We start from the raw sequence: 7,390 nt of genomic DNA on the forward strand, positions 1-7,390 counted from the left end.
CTTAGATGCTGCTGAGAACTACCGATTTTGTGACAATCATTGAAATTGTGCTGCATTATACCTTCGTTGAGGACATACAAACAAAGCAGGATGTAAATAACCCTCTTTACTTTTCTCGTTTCAGCTTTATATTTTTTCCACGTTAAACCCAATGTTATTGAAGACAATATGGCATAGAAAAGCATATCTGATTTTTTCCCAGGTGGTTATTTTTTTACAATTATCTGGCAAAATAAGGACCAATATTTAGTTGGTTCCCATATGTGAGACATTTTCCTTCTGCTTTATTTATGATACATGAAAACCTACTTAACAAACATAGAGAAATATAATGCATTCAGTAATCAAAAATTGGAACTGACATCCCTGGTACTAAATAAGATGAGCTAGGGTTGTGAGATGGGCTTTTATGGGGAGACTGTTTTATAACCATGGATTGTGGCCCAAATCCCTGTTTTATAACCATGATGATATGTAAACCTTCACAGAGGCAATGTAAAGTGAAAAAAACAATGGAGTCAAAAGGCTGCTGCCAACTGCTTAGATGACCTTAGACAAGTCTGTTCGTCTCTCTGGGTCTCAATTTTCTTATGTGCAAGTTGGACAGTTTCTTCTAAGTGCTCTTCCCATCTATCCAAGTCAAGGTGTAATCCCACCTCTTCCAAAAGCTCAGGTTCCAGAGAAGAGGGCAGGAAAGAGAAAGACGGGACATTAGGACAGTGCAGGATGCCTGACTAGCACTCAGGGCAGGGCAGGGCAGGTCAGAGGTAAGAACCAAAGTGGAAGCCAAGGTCTTATGTATGGAGCCAAAATTGAGCAGTAGAGAAAGGAACAAAGAGCTGTAATTGGGTTTCCAACAAAGAAACTTCAAAACAAGATAACAGACTTTGTTAGAAATGTCTCAGGGCAACTAGCATAATTGCAGCATGAAGAAATGAACATTCATTTAAATATTTGTTGGGAGCTTACCATGTGTTTAGGGATTGATGGAAATCAAAACTGGACCATACATAGCTTTGCCTTCTAGGAGTTTAAAATGTAAAGGGATAGTCATGTGCACCACTAACTAGGTTATACTTTAGTTTGCAGATAGCATTAAAACAGGAGTTTAAATCAAGTGCTGTGGGAGCTCAGAGAATTAAGTCTTGTTCAACTAAATCTGGTAGTAGGGATAAGGAAAGGCTTCATAATAGAAGTGATATTTTAACTTGGCCCTGAGAGAAGAGTAGGATCATCAGGTGGAGGATTGGTAAGAGGAGAGAGAACAGTATGTGGAGAGGCGTAAAGGAATGAGGCAGCATGATGTGCCTGTTATCCAAGAGAAGCTGAGTGTAACTGGAGCATGAGGAGTGCTGTAGAAGTGGTAGGTGGTGATGCCAGGTGTGTTGCCCCTGGATTGGGAAGGGCTTTGTTTCTCATGCCAGGGATTTGGGCCACAATCCAGTAAGAATCTGGATGGTGTCATTAATACGAGCCACTCTAGCAGGTTTTTAGTAGGCAGCCAGGCCCAGCTCCTATTGAAGGCCAAAAGCGGAGGAGAGAATGAGGTAGCAGAGTTAGGAAGGGGAAGAGAGCAGTTAAAGCAATCTTGCGATTCCAAGCTAAACTGAGTGGTTAGGGATTTTAGTGATTGAGATGTGGACTACAGAAGGTTTGAAGAGAGAGAGATGGTAAGTTTAATTTTCGTAAAATTGGATACACCTAAAATAACCTTATAATTAGGCTATTGATGATGTAGTTCTGGAATTTGGGAGACAGTCAGGGATGGATTTAACTGCCTGGGAGAAAGCAGTGAGAATGAATGAGCGGTCTAGGCAAATGGAAAGAGAATGAAGTGAAATGTCTTGGAGGACAGCTACCTGATGAGGAGTCAGTGAACATACCAGGAAAGATGAGAAAAGTAGGGGAAAAAATAAAAGAGAGTTGTATTGCGGAACACATAGGAAATTAAGAATTTATAGAAGAGTTGGGAATTTTTAAAAGCTCAAAGTAACTCAAGATGGATGAAAGATAAAGAGAGGTAATTGGAATTGGAACTTACGTGAGCACGAAATGAGGAAGTGGAGTCAGTAAGTATAAGAATGAGATCATAAGAGAGGAGAGAAACAAGTTGTTAGCATTAGGTGAAAACTAGAGTGTAAGAATGTTTGGTGACTTTTTATTCAAATATAATTTCAAACTTGCAGAAAGGTTGTAAAAATAGTACAGAGAGCTTCCATATACTCATATTCACCATTCACCATTTGTTAACTTTTTATCTCATTGTTTTCTAATCCTCTTTCTTTCTCTCTTTAAATGATCCGAGTCGCAGGCATCATGCCCCCTTTATGTCTAGGTGTTTCAGTGTGTATTTCCTAAGAACTAGGCCATTATTTTCCATAACAACAGTACAGTTATCAGATTGAGAAATTTCACATGGATATAATACTATTATTTACGTAACTTCATTCCATATTTAAGTTTTAGTAAGTATCCCCAAAATGTCTCTTATAGGAATTTTTTCCCCATTCTAGATCCAAATCAGGATTGTGTATTTCACTTAGTTGTTATCTCTCTTTCGTTCCCCTTGAATCTGGAACAATTCCTCAGCCTTTCTTTGTCTTTCATGACATTCACATTTTTTGAAGAGTACAGACTGGTTATTTTGTAGACTGTTCTTCAATGTAGGTTTGATAATACTTCTTCAAAATTTGATCAAGTTTACTAAATTTTTTCAGGTAAACTCCAGAAATGATGTTGTATTCTTCTCAGGGCATCATATCAGGATGTTTTGTCCTTGGGGATATGAACTTAGATCACTTGATAAGGTTATGTCTGCCATGTTTCTCTACTGTAAAAGTAGCAATTTTAATTCTATAATTAGTAATTTGTGGGGAGATATTTTGAGACTGTGTAAATATCCTGCTCCTCAGTAGATAATTCCCTACTAGTTTTAATATGCATTGATGATTTTTGTCTGAATCCATTATGTTTACAAAATGTGATGATTTATAAAAATTTGTTCCTTTTGCATTTATTAGTTGGTTTATCACTATAATGAAGAAGTCTCCCTTATTTATTTATTTATTTGTTTATTTATTTCTTCATATCTGTGGATAAAGAAGGTTTTTTTTTTTAAAGGGATGTGTGACTACTTGAACTTTCTTATAAAAGGAATGAAAAGAGCCAGTGGGTAATACAGAGAATATAGAGGATAATTAAAGCAACTAAGTCTAATGAAAGGATGGGATTAAGAGTGCAGATTGAGTTGGTAGTGGACAGGTGTGGAAACTAGGCAATTTGAAACCTGAAAGCAAGAAAAGATAGGTGACTGCAGTTTAGGGAACTCACACCTGATGCCCTTCATTGCTTGCATGAAGTATGTGGCGATGTCAGCCACCAATATGCCTGATTCGATGAAAATGTCATAATCCCTACCCTTAGATGGCTGGTGAGATGGACAATAACAACTAACTTTAATACCAAGTACTGTGGTGAGCACTAGGTATAGGTCTGCAATCCCACATCCAAAATCCTTGAGGCCAGAGGTAATATGGAATCCAGAATTTAAGACAATATTGTACATATAACCACATTTTACATAACACCTCCACCAGGCATCTGGGGCACATGAAGTGATCACACCCAATTTTTATTTCTAAAGTGAAGTCAATATTTCTAAAGTGAAATATGAATTTTCATACTGAATATAGTTTCATGTCAGTTTGAGTTAGGTTAGGCCACCAAAAAACTTTGCATCAAAATTACAAAAAGAAGTTTTGGTATTTGGGGCATTTTGCATTTCTGAACTGTAAATAAAGGCGTGTGGACCTGTATAAACAGTACCGTGTGAACAAGTACTTCCACCTCAGGGAGTCAAGGAAGCTTTGCAAAGGAGATGATGTTTGAGCAAGGTTTTAAAGAAAGTGTAGGCTTTTGATTAGCAAAAAAATGGGAATTAAAGGTAGGATAGAAGAAAAGACATTCCAAATAGAGGGAAGAATTTGAGCAATGGCACAGAGTCAGGAAGGTCCCTGACTTGTCTGGGAAATTTTAATCTCATTTTACTGGACCATAGGGAGGTGGGAGGGAATGGCAGAAGATCAAGCTGGAAGGTGGGTTGGAATACAAACACCAAGAACTCTGAATACTGTTCTCAAGGTCTGAAACTTTATTCTACCATCAGTTACCTCTCTGCTGTTTTCAGGTGGACCCTGAACTGACTGGGCTGTTGCACAGTGCCAGTGCAGAGCATTGATTGGAGTGGGGAGGCTAAGGCAGGGAGGCAGTTGCGCTCACGGAGTAAAGATTTCATGAAAGCTGGTGCAAGCACAGCATGGGGAGAATGGAGATGTGAGAGCCAAGAATGGGTGGTTTTAAGATCCAGATTAGAATCAATGGGACTCAAGTAATTGAATAGAGAGGGTGGAGGAAAGGGAGATTAAAAGATTGGCCCATTGCTGAACCTCGAGGACAGAAAGCAGGACAGCATAGTGAGTGATGAAGATTGAGGGTTAAGTATTCGTCTGCCTGGGCTTATACCTCAGCTCCCACTTCCTACCTGTGAGATTTACAACAAAGAGCTTAACTTTCTCCTCGTCTGCAAATGGAAATAATAATAGCATCTACCTGAAAGCATAATAGTATGGCTTAAATGAGTTAATTCATATTTATATGAATTAACTAATCACAGGACCTGACACATAGGAAACATACCACAAATGTTTGCAAATTTTATTGATGATTTTGATGATGATGACACTGAGTGAGAGAAATCCCAAAGAAATGTTTTAATTCTGGAATTGTCTATAGATTGAATTGTAGTTATGAGGTCATTACAGGAAAATTTCTTTCTCATTTTTACCTCTTTGAATATTTAATACAGAGTAAAACATTTATGAAGAGTAAAAGAAAATCCTGTCAACATACTTCAATGTATGATAATAGATATTTCCTGGCCTTAAGATAACATATATACTCTATCCCTGTATCTATTATTAATACTTTAGAAAAACAATCAATCACCAAACCACTGTAGCAACCATCTCACTCCTGCCCCTGACAGATCCTCCTGCCCAGGTCACTGGGACACCATGCCGAACGAATGGACCCTCGCTGACCATGTTGTCCCAAGTGGTACTTTTTGCTGTCACCACAGCAGTCCCCTTTCTGAAGAACACAGCCTCCTTGGTCCAGGGATATTGCAGGCAATGCGGATCTTTCACATCTGGACAGTCAAGTCTTGCCTTTGTACCATCTGTTCCTGAATAAAGAGGAAAAATTTGTCATGGACTGATCCCTGACAAATTCTTCCAATTCCTTTATCCTAAAACTGGTGTAACAGGATCTTACGAGGTCTGCCAATTAAGTTTGCGAACTTGTTGCAATGATGTTGTTAACTTTGTTTGATATCAGAGGGATTATTCTTTATGAATTTGTATCAACTGGACAAACAGTTAACCAACTTTACTGTTTGGAAGCGCTGAAAAGGCTGTGTGAAAAGTGAGATGACCTGAACTTTTCGCCAACAATTCATGGCTCTTGCATCACAACAATGCACCAGCTCACATGGCATTGTCTGTGAGGGAGATTTTAGCCAGTAAACAAATAACTGTATTGGAATGCCCTCCTTACTCACCTGATCTGCTCCCCAATGACTTCTTTCTTTACCCGATGATAAAGGAAATATTGAAAGGAAGTCATTTTGATGACATTCAGGACATCAAGGGTAATATGACAACAGCTCTGATGGCCATTCCAGAAAAAAAGTTCCAAAATTGATTTGAAGGGTGGATTAGGCACTGGCATCAGTGCATAGCTTCCCAAGGGGAGTACTTCGAAGGTGACCATAGTGATATTCAGCAATGAGGTATATAAGCACGTTTTCTAGGATGAGTTCGCGAACTTAATTGTCAGACCTTCTTATCTGCTTGGAACTGAGCTTATTTTATATTTTCTATGCAAAGAAATATATGTGAGTACTCCAGAGACCATCTTTGCCATATCAATAATAGTGTTGATTGTCTGTGTAATCAAAAAATATGGTGCCTTTATTGGGAAATGTGCTGATAAACTCAATTAGCAAAAAAATTCCCAACTCGAAGAGGCGAAACAGGTTTCCATCAAAAACATCCAGGATGCAACTGATCTGGAGAAGTCACAGCACACACTGGGTCAAAAGTGCCATTACCTTTTTGATGTCCAGGGGAATAATATTGCTATGGCCTTCGAGGTTACTTACGAGGAATGGCTGCATACAGTAAACAGGAGGTAAAGAATTGCCTAGACTATGTTATCTCTGTGCAGAATATGATGCGTTGAAAAGAACAGGTGATAAGCTAAATAGAGAAGCACATGGTGCAGAGCAGGAAAAGGAAACAATTGCCAAGTACTTGCAGATGTAAAGCTGCTTGCAAAGAAGGCTCAAGCACAGCCAGTTCTGTAAATGCATCTATACTAACTGAGGCAGCTAGAAACAGTTGACTGACTGAATGGAAACTAGCATGTGTGACAAAATCTTTCTATATTATAGTCTACTGAAGTTACAGTTTACTTCACCTAAAAATGAAAAGCTTGAGTTTCATATAGTGAGGAATTAAAACAATCTATTGATGAAAAAAATCACCAAAACACTGCTATTAACTAGGGGAAAAAAGGTTTTAGAGGGGGTGGGGACTGTAGGGTGTAAGTTGAAGTTGCAGTGAAAGAAAAGAAACTGCTCATGGACAGAATTTTACCAAAGTGAAATTCAGAAAATTAGTTACAGATATTCAAAATGGCATTGATCAATATGGCAAATGTTGAAAGATGATTTTGAATTTCAGTCTGATTGGAGAACTGTCAATTAGGCTTTCACAAGATGCTCTGTGTGGCTTGATCTCTTTAAAATTCTTCAGAAGAATTGCTAAGTCTTCTGGATTTTACACACACACACACACACACACACACACACACACGGTGCCAAAAAATGTATACACATTTTAAGAAAGGAAAAACTGTATTAAAATTGTAATAATATACACTGATAGCAAAATATGAATACAAGTCATGTGTATATATTTTTTTGGCACCCCTGGACTCCTCCCTATCAAGAAGTGCCCAGCTCTCCTGGGCTTAGGTCAGGCGATTTGACATTCAGTCCTCTCTGAAGCAGAGATGTGATTGAGGCTTTGTGAGCATCCTTCAGAAAGCATTTGTTGCAGAGAAAAGGGGAGAGTTGATACAGACGTTGATTGAGGTGTGTCTGAAGTGGAACTTAAGCAAACTGTTGAAAATCTTCAAAAATCATCACAATCAAGTACTTAATCATGAAAGAATTGCAATTGCTGAGATTCTAGGTAGAAAATTCAAGTGCAAATTGAGAGACACATTGGAAAATGTCTTTGTGGCAATTAGATGCCATATATATTGA

General features: G+C 38.3%; 1 pseudogene; it reads left to right on the forward strand.

Moving 5' to 3' along the window:
• The first annotated feature begins 5,100 nt into the window (after positions 1-5,100).
• LOC117015710 (ATP synthase F(0) complex subunit B1, mitochondrial-like) lies at positions 5,101-6,424 on the forward strand (annotated as a pseudogene).
• Positions 6,425-7,390: the final 966 nt, after the last annotated feature.

The sequence above is a fragment of the Rhinolophus ferrumequinum genome, chromosome 23 (assembly GCF_004115265.2).
Source record: "Rhinolophus ferrumequinum isolate MPI-CBG mRhiFer1 chromosome 23, mRhiFer1_v1.p, whole genome shotgun sequence".
NCBI classification, from domain to species: domain Eukaryota; kingdom Metazoa; phylum Chordata; class Mammalia; order Chiroptera; family Rhinolophidae; genus Rhinolophus; species Rhinolophus ferrumequinum.